The sequence below is a fragment of the Panthera tigris genome, chromosome B4, assembly GCF_018350195.1.
Source record: "Panthera tigris isolate Pti1 chromosome B4, P.tigris_Pti1_mat1.1, whole genome shotgun sequence".
Taxonomy (NCBI): Eukaryota; Metazoa; Chordata; class Mammalia; order Carnivora; family Felidae; genus Panthera; species Panthera tigris.
Window position 1 is genome coordinate 58350632 of NC_056666.1, and position 22910 is coordinate 58373541.

The 22910-nt window shown below is 35.1% G+C and overlaps 1 protein-coding gene across 14 annotated transcripts in view; it reads right to left on the reverse strand.

Moving 5' to 3' along the window:
• Positions 1-22910, reverse strand: part of LMNTD1 (lamin tail domain containing 1) — a 452554-nt gene that overhangs the window by 242146 nt on the left and 187498 nt on the right. For 11 of the 14 annotated variants that reach the window (XM_042991984.1, XM_042991983.1, XM_042991973.1 and 8 more), the window contains one exon: positions 150-188. The exons of 1 other annotated variant lie outside the window; for it this stretch is intronic. The gene's annotated coding sequence lies outside the window, so the exon portion shown is untranslated. Of the gene's footprint in view, positions 1-149; positions 189-2342; positions 2362-22910 lie in introns of those variants that run through there. 2 more of the 14 variants (XM_042991978.1, XM_042991975.1) reach the window with 2 other exon arrangements.

Genomic DNA, 22910 nt, shown 5'->3' on the forward strand with positions numbered 1-22910 from the left:
GTGCCCAGGAAAACAACACTCCCAAACACACACACATAAACACAAATGTTCTAGTCACAATAAATCTGCTCTAAGAAACAATTACCTAGGAATAATTCTTTGCCTTTTAAGCTAAATGCTTTATAAATGAACATCAGGATTAAACATACCTCCTCTAAGTAGTGGAGGTCCACAGGTCACTTATGCTGCTGGTTTTCAAAAGATAAAAAAAAAAAAAAAAAGAAAAAGAAAGAGGGATTATTTTCTTAGCCCTTATTATGGTCATTATGTTGATCATTATTTCCACAAATAGATTTCATTAATCCAAAATTAACTGTCTAGAATCTCTACCCTAGGCTTCAATTTAGGGAAGGGCATAGGCCTGATATTCTTTGTGCATGTGTAACATCCTCGCTGTGGACAAGGAATCTCTCTGCACCTTGATCTTCAAAAACTAGAATGAGTTCATCTAACATAGGCATTAATTATAACACAACTTCTCTTTCTTAATTTAAGTGAGATCCAAACGTTGGGAAACTTTGGATAAAAGACTTCTGTCTTTCTTGTGATAATATAAATATTTCTTTAAACTATAGACAAAGCATTTTTATTTTGCTTCCTAAGCTGTTAATACCTCCAAAAGGAAGAAATACCAATCTAAAATATGTTAACATTATTTATACAATGTTATATGTCAATTATATTTCAATAAAGCTAGAAAAAATACGTTAATGTTTTTCCTATTCAGGAAACTGTTACTATAATTTATAATTATAATTATTTCAGTTTAAGTCTTACACATTTTTGAAATGTTTCCTTTGTGAAATAACTTAGGAAAGAAACAGAAAAGACTATGATAAATGCATTTAATAAATATTACTCTAGTTTTCTTATTTTCCAATGGCTTGAAACAGTATTCCAAATCTCATTCATTCCTATTAATATTAACTATCCTTATGTAAAGTGGGGAACTTGTTTGTACAGGAAAAAAAGAAAAATCTAATTAGATGTTATACTTAGTAATTTCTTAATCTTGAGGTTTGCTACTCTGCATTCTTCTATTTCATATACCATTTAAAATTTCTCAGTATTTTTTATGGGTCTTTTAAATCACATTGTTTTATTTTTGTATCTTAGAAAGGAAGGCTTTTACCAATTTAATTTGTTATTTATTGTCCCAGCATGGCTAAATCACACCTACAGATGCTTATTAAAATTATCTAAAGATAAATCACAAACCTTACATTCTGTTCACATTGTAATGAAATGAATATAAAAGCAAAATTGGGTTTTCCTTCTAAGTCCTATATTTGGAGTGGAGCAAGGCTCACATTAGAATAATGGAGACAGTCTGGAGCCTCACACTGTAAAGAAGAGGGAGGTTTGGAAGCAATCCCAAAGGAAAATGATAAACATGTTCAATTATTGAAAAATACATCAGATGGGAAAAGCAACTGCTCTTGCTTAGCTTAGAAAAGGGAGCGTTTGTTCACACATGGTTCCCCAGCATATGAAGTGCTGTTATTAAGAGGAAGATAATTAGCTCTTCTCTCTCTCTATCTCTCTAATTAAAACAGATGCACAAAAATATTTGTAGGAAGCAATTATGTATAAAATTTTTAAAACTGTATGTTTGGACCAAAAGCTGAGTTAGATTAGATGTGTCATGAAGAAAGGTAGGAAATAAAGCTGGCCCTATGAAAAATCATCAAACAAGAGGCTTATTTCTATTCTCTGGCTTTTTGTCCTTCTATACCAACTCAGTAACCCTAATCTTCCCATTCTGTAAGCCTTGTTATTTTTTTTCCCCCATCCCTATCAAATCTATCTCAATAAAAGATCTGTTAGGGGCACCAAGGTGGCTCAGTTGGTTGAGCATCCAACTCTTGGTTTCAGCTCAGGTAATGATCCCAGGGTCCTGGGATCAAACCCTGTGTTGGGCTCCCCACTGAGCATGGAGCATGCTTCTTGAGATACTCTCTCTCACCCTCTGCCCTTGTCCCCATCTTGCTCGCACACACACTCTCTCTTTATATATATATATATATATAGAGAGAGAGAGAGAACATAAAATAAAAATATATAAAAAAAGATCTAATAAAGTAATCCATATTATGGTAAGTAACTTAGATTATTAACGCTTAAACATATTAGTCCTCAGTTCAGCACAATAAATATTTTTGGAGTTCCACTGAGTTTTAAGGTTTGTATTAGGTTCCTTGTATACTATTTCTGAGAGTCTAAATTGGTATAACCACTTTTAAATGCAATTTGACATTTTTAGTAAAGGTAAAGGTATATAAATTATAAACCAGTAACTCTACTCCTGCATGCATATCCAAAAGAAAAATCACGAGATTTACCATAATCCCTGAAACGCTGCTGCTACGCCATCACGCAAACTTTTTCTGGGGTAGGTGGGCAGCTGCCGCAGTCTCTGGACAGCGACAGCAGGACGATGGAGCGAATGTTCCCGGGGTGGCCGGCACCCCGCGATTGCTCAGGGAGACCCTCGCCCAGCGAGTTTGAGCAGGTCAAAGTGCAGCCCCTCAGAAGTGAGGGGTTGGAAAACAGCCCCATTTGAGGTAAAATTCAAGAGGGAGTTGCCACCTGGTAGTCTGAAGACTTGGTCACAGACTGTAGAAGTGGGAGTGGACAGAAGCCAGAGACAAAGGAAGGGTGCTTGATTGCTGGTCAGGAAGAGCACAGAGTTCTGAAACTAGAGCCGGGTAGCTGGGTGATGCCATGTTCGCCCCTCCGGCGCATGCGCATACACGCCTACAAACGCCACAACAATCCCCCCAGTAAATTAAGCAGCGCCATCTAGTGGAGAACGGAGCCATTACACTAAGCCCCGCACAACTGGACCAACGCTGCTCTTGAGGAACACAATTCTCTCCGCCAGCTTAGTTTATGGATTATAAAGTGCTTCATAGTTTGACTTCTAGGGGAAACTGGATGTAATTTCAATCTTATTTCATTCTGTTTGCTGGTGCATCTATTTATTTTTTTCCCTTTTTCTTTTCTTATTCTTGAATACAGAAAGGGAAAAATTATTTTTATTTTTTGTTTTTATAAAAAAGATTTTTCTTTAATTTTTTCTACTATATTTTTCACTTTTTGTAATTTTTAAAAATTCTATTCTACATTCATCATTTTATTCTATTTTATTGTATTCATTTTTTTTCAAATTTTTAAACGATTTCCTTTGTTTTTCTTTCTTTTCTTTTCTCTTTTCTTTTCTTTTCTTTTCTTTCCTTTCCTTTCCCTTTTTTTTCTCTATTCTATCAAGAATAGAGATCAACAACCAGACCAAAACCCACCTAGGATCTAGCGTCTTTTATTTGATTATTTTAATGTTGTTTTTAATTATGTATTTATTTATCTACTTAATTAATTTATTTTCTTCCTTCAAAATGACAAAACAAAGTAATTCACCCCAAAAGAAAGAACAGGAAGAAATGAAAGTCAGGGAATTAATCAACACAGATACAAGCAATATGTTTGAACCAGAATTTAGAATCATGATAATAAGAATACTATCTGGGGTTGAAAATAGGTTAGAATCCCTTCTTCTGAGATAAAAGAAGTAAAAGCTAGTCAGGAAGAAATTTAAAATGCTATAACTGAGCTGCAATCTCGAAAGAATGCCATGGTGGCGAGGATGGGTGAAGCAAAGCAGCAAATCAGTGATATAGAGGACAAACTTATGGAGAATAATGAAGCAGAAAAAAAAAAAAAAGGAGACTAAGGCAAAAAAGCACGATATAAGAATTAGAGAACTTAGTGACTTATAAAAAAGTAATAACATCAGAATCAGAATCATAGGGGTCCCAGAAGATGAAGAGAGAGAAAAAGGGGTAGAAGGTTTTTGTGAGCAAATCATAGTGGAAAATTTTCCTAACCTGGGGAAAGACACAGACATCAAAATCCAGGAAGCACAGAGAACTCCCATTAGATTCAAAAGAAACCAACCATCAACAAGGCACATCATAGTCATATTCACAAAATACTCAGACAAGGAAAGAATCATGAAAGCAGCAAGGGAACATAAGGCCTTACCCTACAAGGGAAGACAAATCAGGTTCACAGCAGACATATCCACAAAAACTTGGCAGGCCAGAAAGGAGTGGCAGGATATATTCAATATGCTAAATGGAAAAATATGCAGCCAAGAATTCTTTATCCAGCAAGGCTGTCATTCAAAATAGAAGAAGAGATAAAAAGTTTCCCAGACAAACAAAAGCTAAAGGAATTTGTGACCACTAAACCAGCCCTGCAAGGAATTTTAAGAGGGACTCTCTGAGGGGAGAAAAGATGAAAAGAAAAAAAAAAAAAGACCAAAAGCAACAAAAACTAGAAAGGACCAGAGAACACCACCAACATAATGGCAATGAATTCATATCTTTCAGTACTAACTCTAAACGTCAATGGACTAAATGCCCCAATCAAAAGACATAGGGTAAAAGAATGGATAAGAAAAAAAAGACACATCTATATGCTATTTACAACAGACCCATTTTAGATCTAAAGACACATTCAGATAGAAAGTAAGGGGATGGAGAACCATCTATCATGCTAACAGTTGCCAAAAGAAAGCTGGAGTAGCCATACCTATACCAGATAATCTAGATTTGATAATAAAGACTGTAACAAGAGATAAAAAAGGCACTATATCATAATTAAGGGGTCTACCCACCAAAAAGTTCTAATAATTGTAAACAATTATGCTCCAAATGTAAAATAACTCAAATATATAAATCAATTAATCACAAATATAAAGAAACTCATTGATAATAATGCCACAATATTAAGTGGCTTCAACACCCTACTTACAGCAATGGAAAGATCATCTAAACAGAAAATCAACAAGTAAACAACGGCTTTGAATGGCTCACTGGACCAGATAGACTTAACAGATATGTACAGGACCATATTTTATCCTAAAACCAACAGAATACACATTCTTCTCGAGTGCACATGGAACATTCTCCAGAGTAGATCACATACTGGGACACAAATCAGCCCTCAGCAAGTACCAAAAGATCGAGATCATACTGTGCATAATTTCATACCACAACACTATGAAACTCGAAATCAATCACAAGAAAAAATTTGGAAAGATAACAGATACTCGGAGACTAAAGAACATCCTACTAAAGAACAAATGGGCTAACCAAGAAGTTAAAGAGGAATTTAAAAAGTACATGGAAATCATTGAAAATGATAACACCACAGCCCAAAACCTCTGGGATGCAGCAAAGGGAGTCATAAGAGGGAAGTATATAGCAATCTAGGCCTTCTTGAAGAAGGAAGAAAGTCTCATATACACAACCTAACTTTACACCTTAAAGAGCTGGAAAAAGAACGGCAAATAAAACACAAGACCAGCAGAAGACAGAAAATAACAAAGATTAGAACAGAAATCAATGCTATTGAAACAAACAAATAAAAAAACCCCAAACAAATAAACAAACAAAAACGCAGTAGAACAAATCAATGAAAGCAGGAGCTGGTTCTTTGAAAGAATTGACAAAATTGATAAACCCCTTGCCAGTATGTTCAAAAAGAAAAAGGAAAGGACTCAAATAAGTAAAATCAAGAATGAAAGAGGAAAGACTACAACCAACACTGCAGAAATATAAAGAATAATAAGAGAATATTATGAGCCATTATATGCCAATAAATGGGCAATCTGGAAGAAATGGACAAATTCCTAGAAACATATAAACTGCCAAAACTGAAACAAGAAGAAATAGAAAATTTGGACAGACCAATAACCAGTAAAGAAATCGAATTAGTAATCAAAAATCTCCCCAAAAACAAGAGTCCAGGGCTGGATGGATAGCTTTCCAGGGGAATTTTACCTAACATTTAAGGAAGAGTTAACACTTATTCTTTTGAAGCTGTTCCAAAATATAGAAATGGAAGGAAAACTTCCAAACTCTTTCTATGAAGCCAGCATTACCTTGATTCCAAAACCAGACAAAGATCCCACTAAAAAGGAGAACTACAGACTAATTTCCCTAATGAACACAGAGGCAAAAATCCTCAACAAGATATGAGCCAACTGGATTCAAGAATACATTAAAAGAATTATTCACCACGACCAAGGGAGATTTATACTTGGGAGGCAGGGCTGGTTCACTACCTGCAAAATAATCAATGTGATACATCACATCAATAAAAGAAAGGTCAAGAACCACATGATCCTCTCAATAGATGCAGAGAAAGCATTTGACAAAATACAGCATCCTTTCTTGATAAAAACTCTCAAAAAAGTAGGGATGGAAGGATCATACCTCAAGATCATAAAAGCCATATATGAAAGACCCACCATTAACATCCTGAATGGAGAAAACCTGAGAGCTTTCCCGCTAAAGTCAAGAACAAGACAGGGATGTCCACTCTCGCCACTGTTACTCTACATAATACTGGAAGTCTTAGCCTCAGCAGTCAGACAACACAAAGGAATAAAAGGCATCCAAATTAGCCAGGAGGAGGTCAAACTTTCACTCTTCACAGATGACATGATACTTTATATGGAAAACCCAAAAGATTCCACCAAAAAACTGCTAGAACAGATCCGTGAATTCAGCAAAGTCACAGGATATAAAACCAATGCACAGAAATCCGCTACATTCCTAGACACCAATAATGAAGCAACAGAAAAAGAAATCAAGGGATTGATCCCATTTACAATTGCTACAATTTACTTTTTGATAATTTACTTTTAACACAAAATAATTGATGTAAAAAAATAAATAGGGGGTCCAGTTCAAAATGGTGATGTGAGATGATCATAAACTCACCTCTATCTATGCACATATGCACACACCAAATTTGTAGCTATATATGGAACAATTTCCTCTGAAAATAAACCCTAAAAAAACTAAGGGAGAGAGACCCCTTCACATTCGAAGCAGAAAGGAAAGGCTGAGACACATTCTTGCCATAAGCCCCAACACTGGTGTGGCAACCCACATTTGGGAACAGACTCAAAACCAGGAGCTTCTACCTGAGGAGTGAAGGGTTCGTACCCCACATGAGGCACTCCAACTTTTGAGGCTCCACCTGAGAGACAAATCCCCAAAACACCTGGCTTGAAGACCATTGGGGCTTGTGCCCATGAGACCCACGTGGCTGTGGTGAGCTATGGAACAGCTTTTAAAGGGCTCACCCACAGACTTACCTGCCCCAGGGCCCAGTGCAGAAAAAGCCTTTGAAAAGAGTTCACCTAGACTTTGTGTGAAAGAGTCTCATTTCCTAATTTTGAAGCACTGGTCTGAGGTGCAACAGCCTGCTGAGATACTCTTCAGGGACAGAGGCTGGTAGGTGACGTCTTCCTGCTCTTGCTCTGCCTTGCTAAAACCAGTAGGTACTATCTTCTTTTCCTCTTCTTTTTTTTTCCTTTTTTCCCTTATTTTTTTCTTCTTTTCTTTTCCGTTTCTTCTCTTCTTTTTCTTTTCTGTTTTCAGTGGGAACCATTGTTGTACTTCCCCTCTGCCTCTTTCCAAACAGTACTCACCATTTTTGCGTTCTCCTGCTGCTGCACATAAGAGTGTCAGTACCTCTCGAAGGGGAGCTTCTACCTACATCTGGAGACCCAGTTTTGCAGCTGCCATCCAGGGAACACCCTCTGATTGGCTGGCCCTGGAGACCAAGGTAAGCTTGCATTCCTGTGTCCCACAGGACTATAGCAATCAGAGATTCACTTCTTGGCAGAATATCACTCCCAGGGCACTGCAGACATAGCAGGCTGAAACACACCCTCGTCTTCCTGAGAAAGAGGCCTATTTGCATCCAGGCACTCTGGCCTGAGGGGCAGGCTTCTGTTTTGGCACATCCAAGCCGGTGGATGCATCTTTGCACACTCTCTCTGCCTTGCTCCACTTTGCCTGTGTCTTCCAGAAGGAAGTTTATAGCCTTCTCTGGTGCCTTGATTTTTATGGCTCCTGCGCTACATTGCTTGGGTCTGACGGCCACTGGTACCTATGCTAGTAGGCCCCAGAGGACTATAACCAACAGAGAAATAATTCCTAAACAGCTACCACTCCCCAGGGCACATCAAAAGGCAATAGACCCAGAAGCTCAATCTTTCTATGACAGTGGCTTATTAGCTTATTGTTAGAGCTGCAGTTCGGACAGGGGGCAGGCTTCTAATTATACCTAAGGGCTAAGTATAAATTTTTCTCTCTGGAACATTGGTCACTCAAGTCAGTAAATAATAAGAAAGTGACACTGATTACTTCAAGTCAGAAAATGATAAACTTTAAAGTTTAGGAGATTTCAATCAGTGGTTCTCTTTTAATTTTATTAATATGTATAAATGTGGAGGAATTTGTGGTCCCTGTGTCCACAGCTCTAGGAAGCAGGAAGGACATATTGTGAGGTCTGGTCTGGACTGTGGAGAAGTATGGAGATGGCAGATGCAAGAAAGCTCATGAGAATTTTTTTACTTCATTGGGAAAGTCAGAATATAAACCTCTATCAATTGGTCAACTGATCAACTCATTGATGTATATGTCAATGTACAAACGTGAAGTTGGTATTCATATGCAAGGAATAGCCACAGACATGTACTGACAGATAACAGTGGAAGATGCAACACAAATCTCTCATTTTTAATACCGAAATTTAAATCTAAATAAAGACGCTGCTTGAGTTAGTCTGGAATCTAATATCTAGGCTTTATCCTAAATATCTAATATTAAGAAGTCTGAGCTATTGGGGTGCCTGGGTGGCTCAGTCGGTTGAGTGTCCGAATTCAGCTCAGGTCGTGATCTCACGGTTCATGGGTTCAAGCCCCATGCTGGGCTCTGTGCTGACAGCACAGAGCCTGCTTCAGATCCTCTGTTCCCCCCTCTGCCCCTCCCTCACTTGTGCTCTCCCTGCCAAAAAAAAAATTAAAAAAGAAAGAAATCTGAGCTGTTATTCTAATGTTAATGACAGCAAAAGTTTTGAATGAGATATATAACAAGTGCTTAGTGCATTTTACATATATTCTCCTATTTAACCCTCAACATTTTCATAGCAGATAAATATTGCTATTATTCTCAGCATTTATTCAGCAAGGTCACAGAGCTGGCAAGTAGTAAATTATAGACTCAAATACATGACCTCTGGCCTCTCAGTTGCTTTTCTTCTCAGTTGTGCCATGCTGCCCCAGTAGCACTGAACTTCTACTTTAACAACCAACAGCCTGATTACATTCTGGTAAGCCTAATGTTTTCCTGTTTCCAGGTGGAATAATATGTACTATGTGTTTTCTAGGGAAAGAATAGTGGTGTTGAGGAAGAGACACCTCTGCCTTCTGAGAAACTGCTTAGAAATTTTCCAGACCATGTTATGGAAATAGCTTAACCTCAGACCCAAGACATTTAGGTGAGCCAGGATGGAGTGTTCTCTGAGAGGAAAGGGTCAAGTAAATATTTCATCCCTTAGATACAGTCATTGTCCTTTTTGTGTCCTTTGGCCTGAGAGAGCACAGAACAATGAGGTCAGCCAAACAGATGTGAGGGCAAAGCTTACCATGTGCTAGCTTTCTCCAGACACTATAATGAACATCAAAGACAGCTTTGAAGTTCAAAAGGAAAAGTTATTTAGACTGCCTGAGGGTCTGTTAACCTGTGAAGAGCACTACTTCCTTGACAGTAATGCTACGTTTTGAAGCGGGGAGTAAAGAGTATAAAGAGACAAATTATTGAGAAAACTGACATCTCAGCTTCTTAGCTTCACTGATCATCCCCCAAAACAGTAAACTCCATGAAGACAGCCAGTTCTTTACTATCTACCTAATGCCTAGTTCAGAGCAGGTAGTATATAGATAATAATTATCCATATGTTCAATTGTGTTTATTAATACAGATTGAGTGAATGATTGATAGAGCATATACTATGTGCTTCTGTTATAAGTGCTAGAAACACAGAAGTGGATGAACCAAATTCCCTGTTAATGAAATTAACAAGTCAATGTAAATATATATTATGTTAGGTGGTATAAGTGCTAATAAGAAAAATAAAACAGAGTAAGAAGAAAGAGAATAAACATAACAGAGTGAGGAACTAGATAAAGATAAGACTGTGATGAATAAAGATGTCTCTACTAAGGGGCATTTAAACAAAGAGCTCTGAAGGAATTGAAGGAGTGACCGTGTAGATATGGAACAACATCTAACATAATTAATGATTTTAATTTCATAATCTCAATGCCTCCAGCCCTTACTTGCTTGGGTGTAGGATGTCCAGGGTCTCCCTTCTGGGACTATCTAGGAATCTAGGTGCATTGTCACATGTTCTTGAATTAGACTTGGTAACTGGCTTAAAAGTCTGCTCCATACATGTAACCACATAGTATTGGTTTTTATATCACCTAGTGAGTACATTTCCTTTTCTGCTTGCTGGTCATTTTCCTAAAAGGTAAATAGTAAGAGACTATTTTCCATTTCTCACATCTAAGGGAGCTTTTATGACATTACATATAATTGAAAATAAATTTGAAGTTTTGACTTCAATTTGAACTCTTTAAATCTGTCCTGAAGGAGTACTAAAGAAGTTTTAAGTCATATATTTAATCATGTGGACAATTCAAGTATTGGACAATACATATTGGCTGCTATTGACCAGACATTTAATTTATGTGCTGATTTTTATAAAACCTCACTCTAAAGGCCAGAAGTACAATGTCCCAGGACACGACAGTAATAGTAATAATAGTAATAGTTGGAGCCGGCAGAGGAGCAGCCAACCTGGAGAATCCATAGGCATGTGGTCAAGTTCTACATGACTTTCCCAGAAACAATGCATTCATGTGTATGATCAATCCTTATTTGATTCAAATCTAGCAAACATTTATTTAGCACTTTCTCTATGCAAGACCTTATGCTAACTGTCTGAAGGGTTTGTAATTTTAAAGAATGAAATTTTGATCTCATTGCACCTCTGGCTGCTGCTACTGTCCTTTCACAGGGTCTACTCATGCCATGGATTTTACAAATGTAATGCACATGTGTTCTTGAATTATGTAAACAGTTACATTGATAAATCTGGAATGTTTTTGAGTGAAAATTAGCCCCTAACAGATGAATTCCCAATTCTCTTCTTTACTCTAATGCTGAATGTTTTCATATTCAGACATTGACCGAAGTTCTATGTCCAAAAACTTTCCACCTCAATTGTCATGTTTTTAAGTACCAGTATAGATACATTTAGCTATATAAAGAGAGTGTATAAAAGTTAGTGTATAACTTGAGTGGAATACAATATATATTTGTTCATTTATTTAAATATTCAAGAAGGATTGTTTATCTATGAAGAATTTACTGAAATTTATTTGATAGGCACATGATATCAACAGCCCAGCTCAGTGTTTCTCATCTTTTCATGATAAGCAAATGACAACAACATTTAAATATAAGGATTCCCATTCCAATAGTGAGAAGATATGATTCCCAGGCATGCCTCACTTGTGGAAAGGTGTGTGGGAGATTGAGGGTATACTGATAATGTTTCACAACATGATGATAAAGAATTGGTTTCTGGGAAGAAAGATGCCACAAGAAAGGTTAAGGTGCAAGAGAGATAATACTGCTATATCCCATGGTTACTCAGTGGCTCAGCCTCTCTCATGGGTCACTTCAGAGGGTCAAAACCCTGTGTCTACCCTGTGAGAGTACAATGTTATTATAATAAGGGAGATTCATTTATAGAACACATTCCAGTTGATCAAAGTCCAGAAACACTGGGTCCAGGAATTATTTTGGAAGTTATAATATATATTTTCCCCTTAAATTGTAGCTAAAGTATTTACCATGCTACTTTTTGAATTCTAAAAAACAAAACAAAACAAAATGTGCACATTGACTATAGAGTAAAAATTCTCTAGCATACCAATACATGAATCTCAACTTTAAGCACTATGTAGAAATGATGCAAACAAGCCTTTGAATGTGTAGATGATGCTGCTAAACTGGCATTAGTAGGAAATGGGTTTTGACCTATTATTATTTGGTCACATTTAGATGCATTATGGTCTTTTGTTCACCCATTCTGAGGAACCAATGTGAGATATTGGACTTATTTAGGAAAACCATATATTATACATGTTCCTGTGAGCCAAGTCTCCTCCTATAGGCTCCAATAGAACATTGTTTGGTGGTAGGCTGGTAAATACACTTTTAAGGGTGAAAATTTATTAGCAGAGGTCTACATGGACTGTCTAGTGTGAGAATGTCTTCAAGAAGAAAACAAAACTAGACTTAAATTAGCTCTGTTATTTATTAGCTGTATGCTTTTGTATAAATTATTCTAGTCTCTGTTTTACCTATAAATTGAGTTCATGGTATTTATCTCACCTTGTGGTTTAGATAATATGAATTGAACACAGAGCCCAAAATAATAAATTCTCAGTAAGTGTTAGTTTCCACATTCCACTGAAGATCTACTTGTCATAATATTTCTAAAAATAGTTCACTCTGACTTCTATGTCTGACCAAGAAGGACTAAAAGGATATGTATTTGCTCTCCTATTTAAACAACTTTGAAAATGGACAAAATATATGAAACAACAGGACCTGACACAACAAAGACAATGACCTTAAGAAAAAGAAAATAAGCAAAGTCAGCCCAATAATTGCTGCAGCTTACTCCTTTGAAGAACATTTCTTGGCCACAGCACAGAGAAGGGAAATACAGGCAGAGTCTGGCAATCTCCCTGAAGTAAGGAGACAGAGCTAGGAATCTGGAGAAGTCAAAGTGGTTACAGTTTCCAGGGCATTGTACAGGAAAGGAGAAAGCTGTACAGAGAGAACTCTGAGAACTGCAGAAAGTCCCTGTCAAGAATTCAGTTGAATACTGATTAAGCATGTGTACAAAGAAACTATCCATACTGGATAAAGATCCAGTAGAAATTATTAGAGGGACAGTGTCTGACACTCTCAAAGGGGCAGGAATAATGCCAACCCAATAGCCAAAATAGAAAACTATATGATCCATGGGGAATGAATTAGAATACTCATAAATATTTTGCCTTAACAGTGGAGAAAATTAACCTTGGATTAAACATCACTCTGGTCCCTTTTAACAAACTTTGAAAGAATGGTCCAAAAGGATCATCTATTTCCAAATAACTGTCCCAGAACAAAGCTCAATAAATAATTACAGGAACACAAAAATATCCAGCACTTAAGTAGGAAAATTACACAATGTCTATCATGCAACCAAAAATAACAGGGTATGAAGAGGAGAAAAATAAAATAATCAATCAAAACTGATTCAGAAATGACACAGGTATAGAATTAGTCAACAAAGGCATTAAATTATTAATTCTAGTTATGTCTTATATGTTCAAAAATATAGCAGAAAAATTAAACATATTAAGTAAAGACATAGAACATATTAAAAAGACAAAAATTGATTTTTTAGAGATGAAATCTATAATGTTAAAATAAAAAACATACTGGGTGAGATTAAAAGCAGATTAGACATTTCAGAAGTAAAGCCTAGTGAACTCAATGACATAGCTATAGAGACTCTCCAAAATGAAATACATTGAAAATTATTTCAAGTATCCAAATATATATGTAATTAGAGTCACAAATGGAGTGGGGGAAAATATTTGGGAAAAAAATGTCAAAATGTTTCCAAATTTGATAAAAACTATAAATATACACATATAAGTACCTCAGAAAACTTCTAACAAAAATAAAAATATACCAAAAAATCATAATAAAATTCCTTAAAGACAAATTAAAGAGAAAAATCTCAAAAGCCAAATAGGAGGAGGGGAAATTATATGTTACATACAGAGGAACAAAAATGAACATGACAGCAGATTTCTCATTGAAACTATGTAAGCTAGGAAGTACCAGAGCAACATCTTTAAAGTACTGACAGGAAAAAAAAAGTTGTCAACCTAGAATTTTTCACCCAATGAAAATATCTTTTAGGAACAAAGATAAAATAAATGCTTTTTTTTAACATATAAAAGAAGAAAATAATAACAACCTGACAATATAACTACAAGTATGTTAAAGTAAATCCTTTAAGCAGAGTAAAATAAAATCTGACAAAAACTTGAACCTACAAAAAAGAATAAAGAACCAGAAATGGTAGTAACTACCTTTGTAAATACAGATATATTTTTTTTATTATTTAATCTCTTTGAAAGTTAATTGAGAGGTTAAAACAAAAATATTAATAATGCATTTTAGAGTTTATAATATATATATAGAAGTAAAATGTATGATAACAATAGCACAAAGACTGACAGAGAGAAACAGAAGTGTGTTTTGTAAGGATCTTACAATGTGCTTGAAGTATATTAATGCTAAAAGTTAGACTGATAAAGATGTATACCATAAACCTTAAAGCAACAACTAAACTAATGCAAAGAGTCAGTCATAGCTAATATGCTAACAAAGCAGATGAAATGGAATCATACAATAATACTCAACTCAAGAATACTAGACAGACAATGCAATAAAGAACACATGAGACAAATAGAAAATAAATAGCAAGATGATAGATTCAAAAGTCACATTGAATGTAAAGGGTATGAACACATCAATTAAAGGCAGAGCTTATTATATTAGATAAAACAGACCCAACTATATGGTTTGGTATAAAAGCTACAAATAAGTTGAATGTAAAGGAAAATAATATAGTCTGCTAATGTGAATCAAAAGAAAGTTGTAGTGGCTAATTAACATCAGAGTAAACAATATTCCCACCAATAAAGAGAAGCATTTCTTAATGATAAAGGGATCAATTCATCAACAGGATATCATAATCTTAAACATTTAGGCACATTCAGGCACAGACTTTCAAAATATGTGAAACAAAATGGGTATAACTGCAAGGAGAAATAGATAAATCTACAATTACAGCCTGATATCGTTTATTAGCTCTAATAGTTTTTTGTGGGTTACTTGAAGTGGTCAATTGATTTTTGACAAATGTGTAAAGGAAATCCAGTGGATAAAGGGAAGGCTTTTCAACAAATGATTCTGGAATAACTGATACAAAACAAAAACTCTGGTCCATTCCTCACACAATACGCAAAAAACAAAAGTACAGTTCATAAAAGAAAGAAAATTAATAAATGAGACTTCATCAAAATTAAGAACTTTTGCTCTTTGAAAGACACTGTTTAGGGTTGTTAGTCTTTCCGTACAAATGTTATGATTTTTTTTTTAGTTCTGTAAAAAATGGGTTTTGGTATTTTTATAGGGATTGCATTAAATCTGTAGATTGCTTTGGACAGTATGGACATTTTAACAATATTTTTTCTTTCAATCCATGAGCATAGAATATCTTTCAATTTGTGTAATCATCAATTTCTGTCATCAATTATGTAATTATTTTTAGAGCACAAGTCTTTGCATCCTTGGTTAAGCTTACACCCAGATGTTTTATTATTTTTGGTGCAATTGTGAATAGAATTATTTTCTTAAATTCTCTTTCTGCCACTTTATATTTAGGGAAGAGAAATGCAACAGATTTCTGTATATTTATTTTGTATTCTATGACTTTGTTGAATACATTTGTCATTTAAGTAGTGTTTGTGGTGGAGTCTTTCACGTTTTCTATATATAGTATCTATCATGTCATCTGCAAATAGTGAAAGTTTTAGTGTTTCCTTACTGATTTGGATGCCTTTTATTTATTTTTCTTGTCTGATTGCTATGGCTAGGACTTACAGTACTGTGTTGAATAAAAGTGGTAAGATTGGACATCCCTGTCTTGTTCCTGATCTTAAAGGAAAGACTCTCAGTTATTCACCACTGAGTAAGATATTAGCTGTGTGTTTTGCATATATGCCCTTTATTATGTTGAGGTATGTTTCCTCTAAACCCAATTTATTGAGAGTTTTTATCATGAGTGGATATTGTACTTTATTAAAAAAACTATCTTTGCTTTATTGTATTGCTTTCAGTTCTTTGTCAAAAATCAATTGACTATATTTTTGTGGGTCTATTTCTAGGCTCTTTATTATGTTCTACTGATCTATTTGTCTGCTATTTTACCAATTCCACATTATTACTGCAGTGTTATAATAAGTCTTGATATCAGGTTATATCAGTGCTCTTTATTCTTCTCCTCCAATATTCTGTTGCCTATTCTGGGTCTATTGTCTTTCCATATTAGCTTCAAAGAAGTTCCTCAGTATTCAATAACTCTCTGGGATTTTGATTGGGATTATATTGAACTTATAGCTCAAGTTGAGAATAACTGACATCTTGACCATACTGAATCTTTATACAAAGGATCCTTTAATAAATTAATAAAACTAAGCACTATAACTTGCTTCTTATAGCTTTTATCTTAGTTTTTTTAGTTCTTTCTTTCTTTCTTTCTCTTTCTTTCTTTCTTTCTTTCTTTCTTTCTTTCTTTCTTTCTTTCTTTCTTACTAAGATCTTTTCCAAGATGTCCTCTTTTCTCCTAATTTGCTTTTTTGCACTATAAAACATGATATCTGTTTTACAACTGAGCATGTAACAGAGCTTACAACCTAAAGTAAAGAAATAAAAAAAACTCAGGTATAAGATGGAGAAAATGTGGTAGGAAGGATAGGAAAGAATGTTGTGGGATGAGTAATATGCACTTCATCACCTACACAAAGCCTTAACACCTTGTACAATACCTTTCCAAGGCACTTAATTAATATTAGTTAAATGAATGAATGAATGACTTGCAAGTATGACCTCTTAGTCATTTATCAGTAGCAGAATCCATTGTGACATTTATAGAGCTTCTTTGAATTATTCTTTTCCTTAGGTATATTTAGATTATTGACAATTTGTTATACGTTTAGTTCTGTAAGTACATAGTATGCTATTTATATATTGCATAAAAATATGAATATTCTTTCTAGACTAGTATACACCTATCCTTAAACATAGCAAGCAATAGCAAAAATATATTCTACCAGATACATTTCTCTATATGCTCCAATTCATGAAACTATCAGTGATGAAATGGAGGTATTTTGATAACAGCATTACAATGTGATATCTTTGGGTGGATGTGTGACTCAGACATTGGATTTTCTTTTCATCCAAGGCATTCTTGATGAGATCTCTTAAAACTGAAATAATTTTCCCATTCCAACTACTTACTTTTCTCTGTAATGTAGTAAGAACCCACTCTTCTCCTGCTAAGTATTAAAGTCAGGCTATCCAGGATAATATTCGTGCAAAAAAATTAAAATTTGGAAGGGAGGAAGGTGCGAAATAGAAAAGGACTCTCCGGCCCTGTAAAATGGTGCCAAGCTTTTAGCAGGCACCTAGAATGAGTTAACAACAAGAATGGCATTTTACAATTGTATATTTATATCCATTTTCCAAGGCACTTTCACAGATGTAATCTGGCCTAATTGTCACATGAAACCTGCAGAGAGACCAAGTGATTTGCCTAAAATGAAAGTGGCAGGGCGCCATCTCAAACCTAGTCCTCATATCCCCCTTGTTCTTTTCATTTATTTCTGAGCCTTCAAGTCATTTAGTCATCACAAAATTATGCATCTAGTAAGAACCATATATTTAGAGTCTAGATGAAAATCTTAATTTTGAACTTTTTCTTATATTACTTCATCTTTGCTGCCAAAAAGAAAAGTTATGCTTTTATTTTCTCAATTTGGTAAGCAACCAAACTTACTACAACTTCAAAGTAGTAAAAGTTTCATTTGCCATCCTATGCAATAAAATAGGTAGCAACTTGTTTTTCCATTTTTTTTATTAAAATGAGACTTGTAAAGAAATGTTATGAGATTTGGGAAAAAAACATGTATTTTTCTTATATGATTTGTCTTCCCATGATCCTCAACTCTACTGATCTTCAATGCTACGATGAATCACAATCCAAAATTAAGGGAAATCCGAACTACAAAAGAAATGAAACAAGCTACTTCTCAACTAAAATGATATTGATATTTATATGTAGAGTTGTGTGACTGACTGTAGTACTCAAAGTCTAATACAGAGAACACTATGCTTTAACGTAGAGCATAAAAAGCCCAGATACTTGTATACCAACTGTTCAAAATCAAATGAAAACGAACTATGAAAATAAAAAGTTTGAGTAATTTTTAAAAATAAAGCCAGATGTAAGTCTTAAGATTGACTTGATTTATACTGTTTTTAAGTTATGCAAAAGGAAAGTGCTCTCTTTGGGCAATTATAACAATGGCTTAGCAGTTTTTAGAAAATTAGGGGCCAGTCCTGAATCCACTACTAATAAGCACTTTATGATTACCTAGTATTTCTTGGTCTTAGCATCCTCATTTGCAAAATGGTAGGCTGGGACTAAGATATTTTTCACATCTGATTTTCTATCGTTCTAAATTACTTTCCAAGGACTCCCAGCTACTGATAGAACCATGTCTGGTGCTCAAGGAACTCTACTGGAGTGTGGTATTCTCTTTTTAATACGATGCTTAAATTGTTAATTGCATGTAAAATAGTATCCTGTGAAACAAAGAATACTTGATCTAAAATAGAGGGGCGCCTGTGTGGCTCAGTTGGTTAAGCGTCTGACTTCGACTCAGGGCACAATCTCATGGTTTTTGAGTTCGAGCCCTGTGACAGGCTCTGTGCTGACAGCTCAGAGAAGAGCCTGGAGCCTGCTTCAGATTCTGTGTTGCCCTCTCTCTCTGCCGCTCTCCCGCTTACTCTCTGTCTCTGTCTTTGTCTCTGTCTCTGTCTGTCTCTCTCTCTCTCAAAAATGAATAAACATTACAAATAAAGAAAATAAAATAGTTAGAGGTCAATAGTACAAAAAGTACAGAAAAGGTAAGTGGTTTTTCCTTAGTAAGAACATTTGTTTCCTTCTTTTTATGGTCACTTGAAATGTTGAAACACTTTCAATACATGTACGTGAATGGGCAAACATGGTCTAAAAATATATCTTCTAGTTGATCCTTTCATTTTAAGGAGATTTCACTCTAACTGCTTTTTTATTGATTTCTTAACGTTGCATACTTTAATGAGAGATGTTTTCAAATAGTGAAATACATCACATCAAATGTCTGAATTGCACTAAGTTTATAATACACTTTTTACATACCCATCTTTAATCTAATTATAGCAAAACTGAGTTTTGAGTCATGTTTATAGTATTATGTCTGCAAAGATTAAGCAAATGCTTTTCATGATCTTTAGGTATTTCTAGTAAATAGAAGTTATAAAATTAACAGTCCTCAATGTCAGGGAGCTACATCTCAGACACAGAGAAGAGACTAACTGATGGTGCATTGAAAGAAACAGGCAGGCCTTCCAAATGTACAGGATCATGTTCAAAATACGAGGGAAAGAAGCTTATGAAACTTGCGTCATAAATGTACTGAATCTTTTAATATTTTTCTGAAAAAAATTTACAACCAATTTTCATATTAATTTGTATAGCATTATTTGGATGCCATCTGTTCAATATCATAACTTTGACACTAGAGAAATTAAAAAAAAACTTTTTAGTGAGGTATAACACATGTTCAGAGAAGTACACAAATCACAAGGGTACAGCCTAATCAGCTTAAGAAACAAAGCAACTCCAGTCTCCCAGAACTGCCCTTTTTGCCCTCTGCTAGTCACTAGGACCCAAAACAGTCACTATCCTGGCTTAATTTTTGAATTTTATGTAAACGGTATCATAAGTAAGTACTGCTTTTGCCCCACATTATGTTTCTAAGCTTCATCCATATTGTTTTGTGTAGCTGTAGTTTGAGTAGTCTCATTGCTGTGTGGTATTCAATTACATAAATATATTTCAATTTTCTTAAAGTTTATTTTAAGAAACTTTGAGAGAGAGAGAGAAAGAGAGAGAGAGAGCAGGGGAGGGGCAGAGAGTGACAGGGAAGCACAGAATCTGAAATAGGCTCCAGGTTCTGAGCTGTTACCACAGAGCCCGATGCGGGGCTGGAGCTCACAAACTGTGAGATCATAACCTGAGCTGAGTCATGGCAACCAACTGAGGCACCCCTCACTTTTCTTACCCATTCTCATGTTGATAAGCATTTGGATAGCTTTCCATTTCTGCCTGTTATGGATAATGCTGCTAATGAACATTCTTACATATATGTATTTTAAGAATTATACACGTTTTTTATAAACATACCTATGTGTTTTTTAATCCCCGTGTCTAGGATATGCCTCTTTACTAGACACTGAAAAATGGTTTTCTGAAGTGGATATACGAATTTACACTCCCATCAGCAGTACGTGAGAGTTCCAGTTGTTCCCTATCCACACTCCAGCACCTGGTTTTACTAAAGCACTTAATGACATTTTTATTTTCTTGTATACTTATAGCTAGAAAAGAAGTGATTTTGAAATAGTGAGCATTTATTCATTAAAGAAAGAAATGAAATAATCTGATCAATCTTTGCAATAAAGCTAGATATGTTAAATTTGTCCTAAGAGTGTTGAGAAAATTTTGAGAGTTTTGAGAAGATACAAAACATACGGGTTTTTTCTCTCCAACTATGTTTTGTATGAGAAAGCACTAAGTGACATCACTGTTTTAATGTGTAAATCAGAATCAATCTATGAATTTTAGCTGAAGATTTTAGAAGATATGTGAGTTTACTAACAGAAGGAAAGTTGTGTGAGGAATGAAGTAATTTCCCTGTATTGGGGTATGAATTCCAGGAGAATTCATTTTGAGATACTTAAAGCTAGGATTTCTATTCAGTTGGACAATATTAGTCTAAGGAAATCGCAAACATTGATTGTTTGTAACCTCAGGGGCCACAATTCTTCCCAATGTCTCTACCAGAGGTCCAAACAACATAATTTACAAGTGTAATCAGTAAAACCAAAGGTGTATTCACAGCTCAAGTCATATTTTGGTTTAGGGAAAAATTAGAATAATTATGGATCATTTGTCTTCATTTCTTAAATTTAGAAATGACAAAGCTTTAGTTGATATAAGAAATGTTTCTCTCTCGAAGTGGAAAGCTCAGAGCCATGAAAATCCAAAGTACTGTTTAGAAGCTATGGTGGTAGGAAAACTCATCCTTCTAAGTCCCTTCTAATAAACTGGTGTTCCCATTTCCCTTCACTGCTAGCTGATCTCTTATCACCTTATATTTGGATTGTTTAAACTTTTCCTTCTCGTAGCTATTGCTTTAAATTTTTCTTCTGGAGAAACAATGCAAAGACATGCCCATATATTCTGCTATCTAGAAATCACCTAGATTTCACTTAGTCATGAATCCCTTTATTAAAAAATAGTTGTTGAACTCCATATAGAACTTCCAGAAGAAGACTGAGGGTAATAAATTTTGGAATCATTAATATAATTTAATGAGTAAAATATTTTAAAGGCTTAGTATAAAATTTAAATGAAGTTTATTAAATAGCCATTTCTAGATGTCTCTAATTATGACTATATTTCCCTCTGATGAAAAATGTTGTGGAATATATGACTTCTGAATTTCTTCAGACTATGAAGACTCAATAAGCCCATTAATAATACTTTTCTCCTCCCTGTATTTAGATGAAATGACTCATTTCTGTATTATATTTACAGCAGACTAAACTCCAGTGGGAATGAAGCCTTCTTTGTACCAGTTAATCATCTCACAATATCCAATACAATAACACATATAAAAAGTTATATAGTACTAATCATTTCATTATTTATTAAGAAATAAACTGAGGGGCACAATCTTACAGTGGAGTAATACAAAGATAACAAAGATAGCTAAATTTTATTAAGTGCTTCCTTCCAATGTGTCAAGTGCTATGTATATACGTGCATTTATTTTCACATTTACTTTTAGTAATACCCCCCAGAATCATTATCCCCTACTATAGATGAAGAATCTGAGGATCAGATAAGGCAACTCACCCAAGGCCACTTGAACCAGGTCTGCCTGTGCCCTTAACCACCATACTTTCTTAAAGGAAAGTACTCTTGGCAGAGAGAGAAACAGCTGTCACAAGAACACTGTCTAATCATCAACAATAGATATATTTCAATTTGCATCTCAACCACTGACTACCGAAAGTCCCTCAGTACATTGGATATCCACTCTGAGGCATTCTCTTGACCTCATTACAATAGTAATGGATTTTTCCTTTTAAGTCTCTCATTTCCAAAAGAAGTCATGTTCTGCAAAGAAAAGCATTATTGAAATGATGCTCTCTTAATTAGAATTTTGCTCCTATAAAACTAATATGGAGATGATAGCCTAAGTTTTGAGGCTGAACCTGGGGACACGGATCATGAATTGATTGGCTGGACCATTTTTGCATTCAGGACAACTAAATATTTAGAATACAAGATACAGACAATAAATTTCATGCGAATAGTGGGAGGATGCATTAGGTCTACTACCCATCACAATCCTAAAATATTAGTCTCATAACTGGGGTTCAAACAAAGTTTTGTGGAGGTAAAAGAAAATACTGCTTTAATGTATATTCTTCAGCCTTCGAGCACCCTGCTCAGGACCCCATTATAATATTGTGCCCCTCAGTTCCAAGTCTATCTGGGAAGAGTGAATAAATCTGAGCTGCTCCCTGAAATTAAGGGTTGGGGATTACTGCAGCTGAGGCCTTTTGTCCCAGGGGCAAAGACTAGGTGATGAAGCCACAGCTGTTTCATCAAATCATGCAATCAGGGTTATTTTAATGATTAATGACACTATTCCTATCCTCATCAAAGACCAACAAAAGGAAGTGCACTTTAAACTGCAAGAGAAATAGGTGCCCAAGTGAAAAAAAGATTGTGATATTAGTATCTGGTAAACATAGTCACAATTTCCTGGGCACTTGTTCTTGGCCAGACACTATCAAGAACTTTACAAGAACTATTTGAATACTCATAAGATCCCGCATGGGTATTTCCTCAATTTTTCAGATAAGGACATTGAAACTTGTGGGAGCAAGAAGCTTGTTTCAGCTCAAGCAGGTAATTGGTGGCTTAGCCAG